We start from the raw sequence: 14,978 nt of genomic DNA, 5'->3' as shown, positions 1-14,978 counted from the left end.
CATAATATCTTTTGTGCCAGGGCATATAAGATGATTGTCTTTGAAGCCACAGTATATTACAGCATGCCAGCGGCCTTTCTGAGTTATACCTTAGCTAATTGAAAGCACAGAGCTGGACAAACTGTGGCCTTAGTAGTGGATCTGACAGGAGATATTCTAGAAATGGTTAGATTTTGAGCAGGAAAGGTTCAGGGGCTTCTAGTTGCTTCACCCAGAAGAAGGTGCCAGTCTCTTGCCTTTGTATTTGATAAAGGAGGTTACACATTGGCTACACATGAACAGGGCTATCCATTTATACAGGGGGAATCCATACTCTCTCTGAGATTGATAAATGACTTTGAGAATGAATAAAAATAGCTGGAAAAGCTTTTAAGTTTTGTTTAAATTCAACCATCAAAAGTCAAACATTAGAGAGTGTTTAGAGAAGTGCCTGAAACTTGGAGACCCTGAGAAGAACCAGAAAGGGAATCAAAGGGCTCAGAAAGAAAAAAAAGTTAAAAAAGAATTAAAAGGGAAAAGTGTGTGTGAGTGAGATTAAGATTAAACAAGCCCATCTGAATAAAGTTGGTCAGCTGAGAACCTGCTCCATTGAGATCATCTGGATGCACTGAGGCCTCACAATATTACTGGGAAGGAGCCAAAGAAAGAGAAAATGTGTATGTCTTAGGTTGGCTGGAGAAATTTAAGCCAGGCCAGATTGGGTGATATCAGTGGACCGTGCTGTATAGCAAGAGGTAAAGTGGTGTGGGGAGTGGCTGCATGTAGAGGGAGGGAGAAACTATAAAGGCCCCAACCAGCTATGTTTATTAAAACTGAATAATGAAGTGGCCAAAGGGAAAGAAGTCCTTGGCAATGTCTGAAGTATTTATGTCAATCCAAGTATGAGTTTGGAGTATTACTATTTACTGCAGTGCTGTCAGTTGTCAGTGCAAAGAAATCTTCAGTTATGTCATGACAACCTGTTTTTGTTCCAGTGGCTGTAACTCAACCTGCTGTGTGGCTTCCCTGCCTCCCCCCAGGGCTCAAGTCACACATAGTGGCTGATTAACTTGTTCAGTACCAGATGCTTGGCTTCAGCCTTGCAGATCAATGGTGTTACATGGCCTTTTGCTGAATCAGTTTCTCCTTCCTCTTAGGTCTCACTAAGAGATCCTCCATGGTGCCAAAGAAAATAGTGATAAGAAACAAAGACTTGGCTGTTAGTATATTCATTGCGCTCATTTTCTTTTGGTATAAAATTGTATGAATGTAATGAAAGTGAATTTGTTTACCTTAGCCTTTGTTTATAATTACTGCTGTGCTTATTCCTGCTGTCACTGCTAACATTGACCACTGGAACCTCTGGGCAGGGATTGCTCCTTGCATTTAGAGTCCTGAGCTTTGATCTCCCTAACTCCAAGATCAAACCCTCAGGCTGAGCACTAAGGAATTCCTGCAGAGGTTTGCATGTGCTTCATTTTACATTCTGGGCCCGGCTGTCAGCCTAGTGATGGCAAAGAGCCCTCTTTCTCCCCTGCATGGGATTTTCAGGCTGCCAGACCCTGCACAAGGGAAGAGCAGATGTGACTGGCCTATTTCTCCTCTTTTCTTGCATGGAGCAGGGATGAAATGGTGCTGCAGCTCCGCCCTTCAGAGCATGCCAGCACAACGGAACAAGTGAAGGGAGAGGGAAGCTGTCTAGTAAGAAATGAGCATTAATCCAGTATACATACTCCCAGAAGCAAGAGAGACTTGTCCCTTTCCACTGCTTTCTGCTTCGCTTGCTTTTGGCTTGGGGCAGTTGCGCAGTGCCGTGTGCATGGGCTGTGTTGCAGAGTACCTGTACTAGCTGCTGCCTGTGGCCCTCTGGAATCTCAAAGGGATACTCTTGGCTTGGAATCTTAAAGATATCCGTTAGTCTTTACAGGATCAGAGCTTGGTCCATTCAGACATGTTCCATGTTGCAGGTCTCTGTTCTGTTATGTTCTACAAATGCAATTTTTGTTGAAGAACTGAAGAGTTACGGTGCCAAGAAAACATCAGATAGTCTAAATTGTCTACATTTAGAAGAAGACTATTGTAGAATTCACAGAGGAAAGATCTCCAAAAGCAATTCCTCACTTCTTGTCTAATGGCTTTTAGTTAACCTGAGCAGTGCTCCTGAACTGTACATACTTCAGGGACCAGCTCGATGGCACTCTTCCTGCTGCTAGGAGAGTATGAGCATGATAGTTCAGTTATTGCTGTGCATTGTTAATATGGTTGATTTTGGTCCTGCTCCAAGAGAACCACTAAGAAATCATGGAAAATGAAGGGTAACACATTTTTAGAAGGATTCTGGATAATTTTGGCTATAAAACAGGCTGCATAATCTTGGCAAAAAGTATATGAATTCATTATCTGCAAATAGTGGAAAATATTATAAATGGCAGTAAATGAAATAAATGGGTGTTTCCACTGTAATATTCTATTCTCTGAGCCACCCAGAAAGAATACAGCTTGGTTTACTGGGTGGGTAGTCCTAGATGAAGTGAAAGATCATGTTCATATGCTCAAATACTTGTTTGGGAGTGAGATATTTTATACCTTCGTTGCAGAGGGAAATCTATACGTTTTACATTTAAGAAGCTATACTTTATGGCCACATATGGATGTTGGAATTAAGCTAAAACTCTATATGTGCCATATATCTGTTTGCATTCCACAGCTAACCTCATTTTCCTTTGCTCTACTACACCTTAAGAGTTTGGAGAACTCGGTGACTCACTCTAATGGAAAATCACTGACCCTCCTTATTAGAAGAAATTGATCTTCTGTATATTTTGGATTTGTTTATGGGCCAGCACTCTTGCTGTGAACGCATAGAATTAAAGTCTTGGCAGTTTTTAATAGAAAAAATGCTGCCCACTAATGAATAGAATTTGGCTGGATGATCTTCACTCCCACTTCTTTGGCCTTGGGATATATCCTGCTTTTTGAAATTCACTTTGTAACAAATGTCTAAGCATATATTTGTGCAGATGAGTAGTACTAACAGTGGTTGTAGGCCTGAGTTCACTCGTGTGTAAGAGTTTTGCTATATCACAAGCTGCAATTATTCCAAGGAAAGCTGCGCTATGTTCAGAGAAGGCAATCATAGGTCTTGCATTTTTTCATTCAGTTTGGTGGGTTCAAGGTTCAACTACTCATGCCAGGGCTCCTCCAGGTAACTCCACTGGTTTTAGTGGGAAACAGTACCAAGAATGAATTAGATGTTTGTGCTGTATGTTTGTTATTAACACCTGGAATCTTTATCAAATAATCTTAGTCCTTTTATAGTTGGTGTTGGGTTTTGTTGAGTGGCGGGCTGTTTTTTCCCAGTATCTGTAGGTGTTTATTTTTACTTCTTAATCCATCAGATAGTTACAGTTTTAGATAATAGTTTTGCTACAGGGCCTACTACTTTATTAAATAGAAGTTGCCTTCATGCTGCCTGTTAAGAAAAACATTTCCTCTTGTGCTTTGATAAGATCATGGACATAATCATGGCAGCTATGCCACTCCTTTTCCCAGCAGTAAAGACTGTTACAATTTGATATTTCACAAATAAATGAATGTATATAAACAAAAAACTGTCTGCACCCATGTTCCCATCTGGGTCTTTATATACATAGACGTATTTTTTTACACACATGTACATATGATTATATGTATGCTTCTGCACATTTATATGTGAGTACATAGATCTAATTGTTTTTAATTAGGTAAACTTAAGAAGCTCTTACTATATTCAGATATATTACTAACACCAGTGGTATTTGTCCTCTGGGAATAGTTTAAATGTATGACCACTGCTTATATGCATTTATGTACTACGCTAAGCATGGACAAATCTCTGTTCTCATGCCATGTCTGCTTTTGCAGCCATCCTTCTGCATTTATAAACAGCTGCACCCACAATTTTGAGTACAAATAATTGCAACTAAAGAGGTGAGCATCTATAGCTGGGCTTTTCAAAGGAGTCCAAGGGAGTTAAGTACCCAAATCTCATTGAATTTGGTTACTTAATTGCTGTGGCTTCTTTGAAAATTGCAGCCGTAATTAACTATTTATCTTAATTAACTGACTCAATCAACTATCTGTGAACCAAGAAGTGTAGTGGAGACATAACATGCTAAATGTAGTCAGTTTTGGTTGCACAGTAGCTACGTCAAAACTTTTTGACTAAGACTAATGGCTTTATTATTGGCATCTGTTCTGAAGTACTTTGAGCGGATCAAACTGCAACATGTGACAGAAGCAATATCATTCATGCTAATTTGAGTGTGGCTCTCAGGGTCTTTGAGTTGACTCATTTCTGTGTTTAGATTTGCTAATGAGGATGGACAGTAAACTGCTTTAGGCTTCATCTCCACCTTTAGATTTTCCTAGGAGTTGGTTTTTGAGACTACATTACAGACAGCTCGTGTGAAGTTTCCCACCTTGGACAAACACTGAGACATATGAGTGCCAATTTACAGTCTATACCTTGATGGCACCTTAATCCCAGGCAGACTTCTGAGTTTGAGGAATTTGTTTTTCAAGGAAAAAAACAAGTGGGGAAAAAATAACAAAAAGCTTATGAGTTTTTACATTACTCTGCCCACTACTTATTTCTATTCCATAACAGCTTTGCCTTCTTGCATCTTTTTGTTGTAGTGGTTGTTTTAAAATTTGTGTTTCAGAAAACTTTGATGTGTTTTTTTTTTTCTAATTTTTTTTTTCAAAGACTATTCTACTAAGTATGGAAAGCCACAGTTTTAACAATTCCCCTGTTTGTTCAGAAATAGTATCATTCATATTTGGCATCAGAAAGAAGACTATACTGAAGTCCAAATTTACTCCTATTAAATTAAACCTAATTGAAAAAAGGCAAAAGCATTCATTAACTAGTTAAACAAATGGTATTAAATGTATTTTTTTGTATTTAAAAGAAGAAAGAAATCAGCTTTAACTAAAGAAAAGTAAGTGGAAGGGTAGCTATTAAAATGTGAGATGGAAGAAGTACATGTTGTTGAAAACTTAAGAAGAAACCACAAATATGTATAACAATAAAAGAAATGTACCTTCTTGGCCATTTCTCTGTTATTCTGTCAGCTGTTTCTGATTTGGATAAGAGCTTTCGTTCATGTCCCCGAGCTTCTCCTTCCATTTGACTTTACATTGAAGTCATAAACTTGTTGCCATGGAAACAATGGTGACATCACAGATGTAGCATTAACTTCACCACAGGGCAAAATAAATGACTATGATGGCCTGCGAGGAGAGAGAACCTTTGTTTGAACCAAAAGCCAAGATTATTAGAATCTTGGCTTAGAGCCCAGTACCCCTAAAGCCTTAAGTGGGTTCTCAGCCCTGTGTTGTAGGCACAGAACAAACAGCGCCTTGTAGCAGAGACCCCTTCTTGGGCCTGATGGCCTCTGTGGAGAGGACATGACACACAAAAGAGGAAGCATTATCAGCTGTGTCTTAAGATTGGAAAACTGAGGAAGAGAGCACATTTGAGGCAGAGCCCAGAACTGAGCTCAGATTACTCTGCAGGAGCTGCTGGAGACACTGAAATGCAGGAGTTAGTCTTTTAACATATCAGCTCCAGGAAGCCTTTCCCAAACTCTCTTCAAAACTGAAAATATGCAAAAAGCAGTAGAGCTTGGGACAAATCAAAACATTGCTGCAAGCCTTTTAGAGAGTTCAAAATCTCTTTCCCCTCTAGGAAAGTTTGTTTTAGGGAGGTGTGTATCTCTGGAACTGCACTGGAGTGAAATCTTTCATTACAATGTTCCCACATACTTCCCTGAGATCAGGATTCCATCCATGGCTTTTAGAGAGTGACGTCAACACCTTGAGTTCCATTTGAATGTAAAGAAGGAGCAAATCATTTATGCATTGTGAATATAATAACTGCTATGGCCAACCTGACAAATTAAATGGGTCTCGACAATTGATGGGTTTCACTTGCATTATGTTAATGATCTTAATGGTTAAAAGATTCATCTGAATCTTTGACTGCTCCTGCTGCCAATGGGTGGCATTGACTGCTTGGGTTACAGTCTGTGCCTTTGTGACCAGCAGATTGATTACAGCAGTGGTCCCACGTGGGGGCCCACCCAGATGTTTTAGCTGGTACAGTGTGTTATAGGTTATATATTTTTGAGAGTAGCTACAAGAAGTTGATTACTCCAAAATGTCCTAAGCTTCACTTGCTTCGTACTTTCAGAGGGATCTCACCACTTGGTTATTGGCCCACCAACCTGTTGAGCTGCTAGGTTGCAGCTAGCCGAGGTATCAAATCAAATTCTCCACTGAAGTCAGCATAATGGTAGTGACTCCCACTGGATAAAGTATTTTTTACCTACTGTCTTACCCCCACAGACATGCAAAGCCTCCAGCTTTATGAGAGTTAATGGAAGGCTGCCATACCACACCCATTGATTTGAACTTCTGGTGACTTTAATGAGTGCTGTGTGGCTAAATCCCACGCAACTCTCAAACTGTGGGGGTTAAATCCATTTTGCTATTGCCTGTTAGTCTGTGGTTGAGGAAAATATCCCATGTGTTTTAAATTGTTTTAACTGATAACTCTGGTCAGCAACTGAGAGCAAATCATGGTATCAGTGCACACCCGCAACTCAGCCTGATATATGTCTACATTTTAAAGTGACATAACTGAGTCATGAGAGCAGTTTTAATTAAGAGGATTAGCAGTGTCAGAATTTTCTTAATTTTGTTACAAAAAAAATTTGCTCTTTCACTACATTTTTGTGGGGTAATAAACTGCTAATATTTGTATAGTATAATTTCAAACAGAATTTAGGTTTTGCACAGAGATTTTCTAATTTGTATGCTGAAATTTTATTAAGACATACTAAACATGGAACTCATACTTTTCTTCCAGTAATTCACTTATTATCTTATGTAATTAATCTTTGTGACTGCAATACTATTATATTAGAAGAGGCTTCTGTAACACTTGACAGAAAAATAAGGGCATGTCAAAAAACGGTATCACATCACTTCAGGCTAAGCCACATATTCATTTAATCAAGGAAAAGTCTTTGTGAAGGTGTGTACAGAAATGTATCGATGAAAGTCATGCTAGTTCTTGATTGAATAAAACAGTCTCTGGAATAAAATCCTATTGTTCAAACTTTCAATGAAGCCACCTTGTCAAAACACAGTAGTCTGATTTGTCATGAAATACCAAACAATGGAACATATCAGTCACAAAGTCAGATAAATAAAACAAAAAGAGTGTTCTTAGACAATCATTCAAAAAAGAGGGAAAGAAGGAGACTCTTTTTAAAAAATCTTTGCATCTGTAAAGATGGTTTTTGTTGTAGTGGTATCCACAAATCATTAATGTTTGGTTTCTGACAGCATTTCTGCCAGGGAGAATATTTATCAACAGCAAATATTAAATTAAAATCTTTGAACAGAAATCCAACCAATATGGACAAAAAAGCTCTAGATTTAGAAGGGGTCATGATAACTTTAGAGCAGACATACTGAGATTCTGGGCTCAAGACAATATCTGACTATAAAGTCAAGGAAGAGACATCAGTGGCGAATTAAAGTATTACATGTTGTAGCAACTGAGACCTTAGCAATTCCTCAGGAAGATCTGTGCTGACCAAAGTAAGATAGACAGAATATGAAACCAAGTAGATTGGGTCAAATCTTACAGTGCAGCTGAATTCCTAAATTATTTGGGCTATCCTACCTAAGTTTGGTCGTTACCTGCTAGTGAGTGTTGAAAATGAAATCATAGAATCATAGAATGGCCTGTGTTGGAAAGGACCTCGAAGATCATCTAGTTTCAACCCCCCTGCAATGGCAAGGTCACCAACCACTAGATGAGGCTACCCAGAACTACATCCAGCCTGGCCTTGAATGCCTCCAGGGATGGGGCATCCACAGCCTCCTTGGGCAAATTGTTCAGTGTGTTACCATCCTCTGAGTGAAAATCTTCTTCCAAATATCTAACCTAAACCTCCTCTGCCTCAGTTTAAAATAATTCCTCCTTGTCCTATCACTATCTATCCATGTAAACAGTCATTAAATATGGGATACCTCTAAGGAATTTATAAATTTCAAAATATTCATGAGAAAGATGCATTAAAAATCTGAAATAAAAATTGAAAGTTTAAATGGAGAAAAAAAATTATCAATTTATTTGTTCATCTATAATGAAAGCTTATTTTTGTCCTACAGCGATGATTCTCTCTTTAATATGCATAATAATTGTACTGTGTAGCATACTTTATAGGGCATGGTGATATGACTATCAGCTAGAGGAGCAGTGCCATCATGAGCAGCTACCTAGCGGTGTTGGAGGCTAGAAAGACAAAATAACATTGCATGTTCCCAATCCCTTACATGACCTGCAAAACTATGAGAGATTAGTACAGAGAAGTGCTGAATCACTTCAAAGTGAAACTCTGTTCTGATCATGCTGTGTTTCAGGAAATACAGCACTTATCTGGAAAGTTAGGCTGTTTATATACTCATAGCTCTTCAGCCAGTCCTTTAGATCACTCTCTCTCCATGCACCTGTTGTTGAAGGCCCCCTAAACTTGTTAATTTTATTCATAATGTTAACGGATATATCTCAGTTTGAGGGACTTTCCCATCATTTCCTACTGAAGTGTGTATGTAGATTGTACACGCACAAGTCACTCTGAAAGTAATGCCTCTCAATTATTTCCATGGAAAGTAAAACACATAAAAAGAGCACAATAACATTACTTGAGATAGCAGTTTCTCAGCTACAAAATGCTATTTTTTGATAGTCACCACCATTAGCTATGCATTTTTGCCTGCAGTGAACAAGAACCAGCATGCTGCACTCACAAAAATCTGCACCAGTGGAGGTGACCCACTGTTTCACAGCTGCTATGATGCTGTTGTTACAAGGAAAATCTTTCCAGCTCTCATTGCCCAAGAAGATGGAATTAAGAAGGCACAAAATTTGGACTATATGGTGGGTGTGGTAGGACAGTCCAGCCAAGTCTGGCAATGTTCTCCATGTTCTTCAAATTGACATGGGGCCTGGTGTTATTGCACTGCAAAAGAAAGATTGTCTTCTTCTCTGGCCTGACTCTGAAAATTCGAGCCTTAGTCAGCATTGTGATGTAGCAGTCAGAGTTGATCATTTGTCCATGCTCCAGGAAGTCTAGAATTGCCTCTTTCATATCCCAAAAGGCAGTGCGCATCACTTTACTTGCTGAGGTCTTGAGTTTCTTCTGCAAAGAGAAACTCACATGCCACCCCTCCATGGACTGCTGTTTTTACTCCAGCTGTTAGCGGTGACACGTCTCAGCACCAGTGGTGATGCAATCCTGGAAACTGTCACCTTCAGCCTCAAATTTGTTTAATAAGTTCTGACAAATGCATATGATATTCTTTCTGTTCCTGTGTGAACATTTGTGGGACACATCTGGTGCCAACTTCTCTGTATTCCAATGCTGCCACCACCCTTGACTATGGAATGAAGCTGATATTCAGCTCTGTACACAGTTCCTTGGTTGTAACACAAGGATTCTTGTGGATGAGCTGATCAAGACGGTCTTCATTTTGTAGTGTCACAGCTGTGCACCGCCATCCAGAATGTCCAGTATGATTTGTCTTTCATGTCACTGTTGCTGCTGCAACCACCACCTCACTGTGCTCACATCCAATGTTGGTCTCCGTAAACAGTGATGAATGCCAGTGGGTAGTGGGTACCATTTTGTCCACACGAAGGAATTCAATGACACACTTCTGCTTCATCTGCACTATCTCTGATACCACGGCCAACATAATAAAATAGGAAGCTTTACTTTTGGAACATCTCTCGTAGATGAAGATATTTCAGTTGAGCCTGTGGAAAAGTGAACGTTGAAATACTTCTACTGAGTTAAGAGCAGACCTGTCCTTGCTTCCTTTTTTTTCTCAGTCTTTACGTAGGAAATAGAGAAGTCTCTGTATTTCATTATTACTGTGTACTAGGGAAAAGGATTCTCTGAATATATTTTTCTATAAAGCTTTTATGGGTTGGAGCATTTATTGGCAATATTTGAGAGAGCGCAATCAAGGTGAAGAACAGAACAATGATCTATCTCATACAGGAAAATAATTTCTTGTATGCTGGCGGCTATACCTCCATGGGTGATATCCACAAAGTGCACCCCAAAGGTTATAATTTTTGTAGGAAAAGATGTATATTGTATCCATCACCATGCACTCTCAGCGCCTTAACAGGTAGGACTGTGCCAGTTAAAGCAACTAGTACTAAACAGTTCTTAGGTATAAATTCAAATCTTGAATTTGCAAATATAGCCATAAGAAAGCCATTTATTCTTGTTTGCCATTTTCTGAAATGGAAGTAAGTACTGCCTTACCAACTTCTTCTTGCTAGTTCTACAGATTTATCTCAGTTCACCCTGGGGTTATAAGGCCCCACCTAGAAGCCTGGCTTATGGCCAATGCTAGAGGGGAACTGTAGTGCAAGCCGCCAGAACAATATTGAGGTGTTTGTTTTTCTTTACAGACAGAGTAAAAAATGCATGGGAACCCAAAAGAGCAAGTTAAAGACTGTTTTGGGGGCACCAAGAATTACCTGATACCTCAAAGGCAGTAATTTTCAAAATTAAGGTCCTGAGAGAAAATCACAAGGTTAAGGTTCTTTGTTTTTCAACAGAAAGATGATATGACAGAAGACACTTGCAGGAAAAGAGTGGCAAGACTCAATGGACTTTCAGAAGGCCATACCACATCTTGGATTTCAATAAGAGACTTTAGGTCCTGTGAATAAGCCTAGCTAACCTTCTAGTCTAGCCTACTTTTTTCTAAATAACAGAACTAAATGGAGGGACTAGAAGGGTTCTCAGGCTTATAAGTTGGCTTATCATTTTAAAGAGTACTTTGACATTGTCTTGTTTTATAAGTAAAAAGTTGGCCACTATGAAATTCAAATGCCATTTTTAAGAAACATGGGAAAACTGAAATTTTCTCCTTTTCATTTCTCAGCAAAACAAACTTCATGTGGCTTCTGTAATGAATGAATTGGAGTAAGACTGTAAGGTGGCTGTGTTTGCCTACTGTGCCAGGTGTATTAACATTACAGTGTGAAGGTCAGTTTGAATTTAAGGACTTGTGAAAGATTTCAAGATAAAAAGGATGTATATTGGAAGCACAGTTACTGTATCTAACTGATCAATTCGAACAATCATATTATAAAATCAAAGTATCTCCATATGATTTTATTCAACAACAGGTATTCTATTTTAATTTTACATTCCCAAACTTCTCTGGAATAGCTTTTTTATGTAGAAGGGCTCTAGAAGGATGCAATTACAAAACAAAAAAAATAGAGAATCTAAAAAGATATTTTTCTTAGTTTGATCTGACAAATAGCAGCATAAATAATGAAATCTATGGGAGGACTGATCTGCTATCCTCTTGTATTGTGTTCTTTTTACAAATGCACAGTTCAGTGATGGACAATGTCAGTTAGTTCTGAAACGATTATCTGTATAGGCAGTGGGAAACACCTCTTCTTAGTATTCAGAGTACAGTTTTGATTTTCCTTTTTCTTCCAAGAAGAAGGCTTTGTTGCTGATTCTGAGAGCCAAGACATGGAGAATCAAGTGACAGTTCACTCTATTGACAAACATCTTTGGTTATGTCATTTATGGATCTAACCTGGTTTACATGAATGTATATGAGGAATTGTCTTCAATGAAACACATAGAAGCAAATGCTGTATAAACAATCAGTTTATTTCTTCCTCATATATTATTTTTCTATTTGTAAAATGGGAGCATTTGTGCTTCTTTTCTTCACTGGGTTCTTAATTGCTTGTGTAGAAGTGAAATGCTATGGTGATAATCTTCAAAACGAAGCCAGAAGTCATTACCACTTTTTTATTATCACAGTAATAGATTTATTTAATTACCTTATGCAATGAGAAGTTCCCCTGATTGTTTTATATGGAATTAATCACGTTTCTGGCTTAAAAAAAAAAACTTCCTTTATATGTTAAGCTTTCATGATTGCCCTTTAGTTGTTTTAAATTGCCCATTCAGTGTTTTAAATTCTGAATAAGGCAATGATTTTTTGTTCAGCAAAAGGTATGCTTAGACCAACGCCCTGAACTCCACAGAGACACCATCCCAAATTAATTCTCCAGGTTGCAGCTGCATGATCTTGCTAAAGAAGTGAGTAATATTTTGACATTTAATATTAAATGAGTTATCTTTGAAAAATGCTTCCCTGCCCCTGATGTACCTCAGGCAAATGGAAACATGCTTAACGTGCATAATGAAAACTTGGTAATGGAAAAATGGGGAATTGAGACGACCTATCAGCATCTGGAATCTGCAGGACATGAAAACTGATAGTAAAATCATGTAATTAAGACAAACTAATCAATTGGTTTGCATTTCACTGGAACCCTCTTAACAATGCAGCTGTATTTATTCTTAATTCTCCATAAGTCTATAGACTTTTGGCAAGTATTTGACTTCCAGCACTGAAAATTAGGTGGTGAGATTTTCAGAAGCACTGAGAACGGTTGTTTTTTCATCAGCTGACTTTAGGAGAATCCTATGCATTTCAGTTCTTTCTCATCCAAAGAGCACTTGCAGTTCATGGGATTATTTCTTCTTATTTCCACCATCAACTGTATCAGTATTTCTAATTTTTTCTTTTCATTTTTAGAAATAAAAAATCAATTGTCTCTTCAGGAGTTTTTAGGAATTATGAATGTTCAGGAACAAATCACAAGACTATGCTAGGAGGGTGAATGTTAACATGAAGAGTTTGAACTTCATTGCTTATCTGCCAGATTTAGTATGCCCTTGGCTTTAGAGGAAGAGGTTAAGAAAAAAGTAGAGGTCTGACGTAAAAGTGTAACAATTTTTTGGAAATACATAGCATCATCACTCCTCGAGGGCATTTTGCATAATTAACTATCAGTGAGCAATTCAGATTTCTCAAACCCTTGCCAACAAAGCCTTTGTACCATCGCATACTATCATTTGTCTGCAGTTATATCTAGCTTTATCTGCATACATCAGTGCTGTGTTTCCACTAAAGAACATTATTGCTTATGCATGACTCAGAAACCTGTGGTCTTTATTCTATTAGTAATTCTCATACAGAAGAACTTACTCATCTTTTAAAAAAAGGTCTATCGGACTATCTATAGTCGTCACAGAGATTTTAAAGAAGTTAAAGGTCCAATTCTGTAAAATGTTGAGTGCTAGGCATACTTCAGCGGATGCAGAAGGTCTAATTCACATTCTTTTCCTGAGGGGTTGTGGCTGTTTATTACTGTACCTCTTTGGGCCACTAGAGAGTTGATTTTTCCTCTTCCGCTAATCTGTGGTAGACAATTTTCCCTCAGGTTAATTGATTGCCAATTAATTAGATGTAATTTATTTGGTTGTAATGACTACTCCCTGGACACTTGTTCAAAGCTACAAATATTTGTTGCTTATCCAGATTGACTAACGGGAAAGTAACTAGTTTAAGAGTAAAAAGAACCATATAGGCAAATCTTACAATTTTTGCTTGCTTATGCACAGTCTTCTAAGCAGCGAGAAGAATAGGCTGTGTAAAAAGCTATAGGTTTTCCTACAGAACAAGAGCATGGTTAGTCTGTTCCATTTTTAAAGTAATTGGTTAGTGTTTATCGAGTTCTTAAGAGAAAACTGCCTATAATTTTATTCAGAATATTCAAAAGAAATAAATAAGGAAAAACGTTAACAGGGAGAAAAATAAATTATGGCATACTATGCATTATATTAGTCAGAAAATGAGATAGATAGTACAGTGAATACCACTGCCTGGCTTTGAGGCCTAGAACGGTTAATTTTTAGTAACAACCAGAATACCAGAAACCTGGTAGTGGGAGCAGACCCTCACACTTCACTACCCACACTGTCGCATGGCATGTGCATAACTTTGGCAGGAAGACTCAAGTCCCTCAGTGAGCAGAGAAGGCACTGTGGGGAGCAGAGATGTACTGCTGCTGTCTGCCCTGGCCCTGATGGTAGGCAGTCAGGCATTGACTTCTGTCAGCAAACATGCACACGAGCCTAAGAGTCCATTGCTGCTGAATCCTACTCAAGAACCACTTCCATTTCAAAAGGAAGCTAGGTAAAAGTAGCAGTGTGGATTCTGTCTTCTTATGTTCCCATTCGGAAGAAAAAGAAGCCTTCTATGTCTTAGCCAATTAAGAAGTTAAGGATATGATTTACAATTTTACAAAGGTATTCTAATCCTTCCAATTACTTTTAAAAATATATAAGCTGTTGTTTCAAATACTTAATTGTGGTTTCAAATACCCAAGTGTTGTTTCAAATACTTAAATCTTTCATTTATAAATGCAAGTGCTGGTTGGTTGTTTCAAAAAGTAGTGAAATTATATAGATCAGAGATTTTCTATGTCAATTAAGGCATATTTCTCATAGTTTAGTTATGCTTTTAGCTACAGAAATTACTGTCTCAAGGGAAAGGAGTTCCTAGGAGGGCTCCCCATTATTTAGAAGCAAACAGAATGTTGGATTCCCTAAGTGAAGTACCGTTGGGAAATGCAGCATGAAACAAAGCTCTGGGCTGATTTAAGAGTTGAAAATGAAACTTTCTATCATTTCTGAGCGGACGGATGTAATACATATCTGTGAAGCAGATTTCGTTTGAATAATTTTTCATTCTGATTGCATTTCAAAATTCGTATAGAAATGCTAGGAATTCCTAGAGGCAGAAGTCAGTAGAGTAGGTCCTGTTTTTGCCTATGGATTCAAACCTAATAATAATTTTAATAGTTATAATTGGATGCCACTAGAATCCTTGGATCCACTAGAAAAATTCACAGTCCTTTACGTAAAAATAGCATAACTGACCTTGGACTTGCTTTGCAATTATTGCAGCCAATGAAATCTTTGCACTGCATTAGATTTCATCCTGGTGCGGCAGCGCAGTTCAGGTGTCATGTT

This window comes from Meleagris gallopavo, chromosome 2 (genome assembly GCF_000146605.3).
Source record: "Meleagris gallopavo isolate NT-WF06-2002-E0010 breed Aviagen turkey brand Nicholas breeding stock chromosome 2, Turkey_5.1, whole genome shotgun sequence".
Lineage (NCBI taxonomy): Eukaryota > Metazoa > Chordata > Aves > Galliformes > Phasianidae > Meleagris > Meleagris gallopavo.
This window is presented reverse-complemented; position numbering follows the sequence as displayed.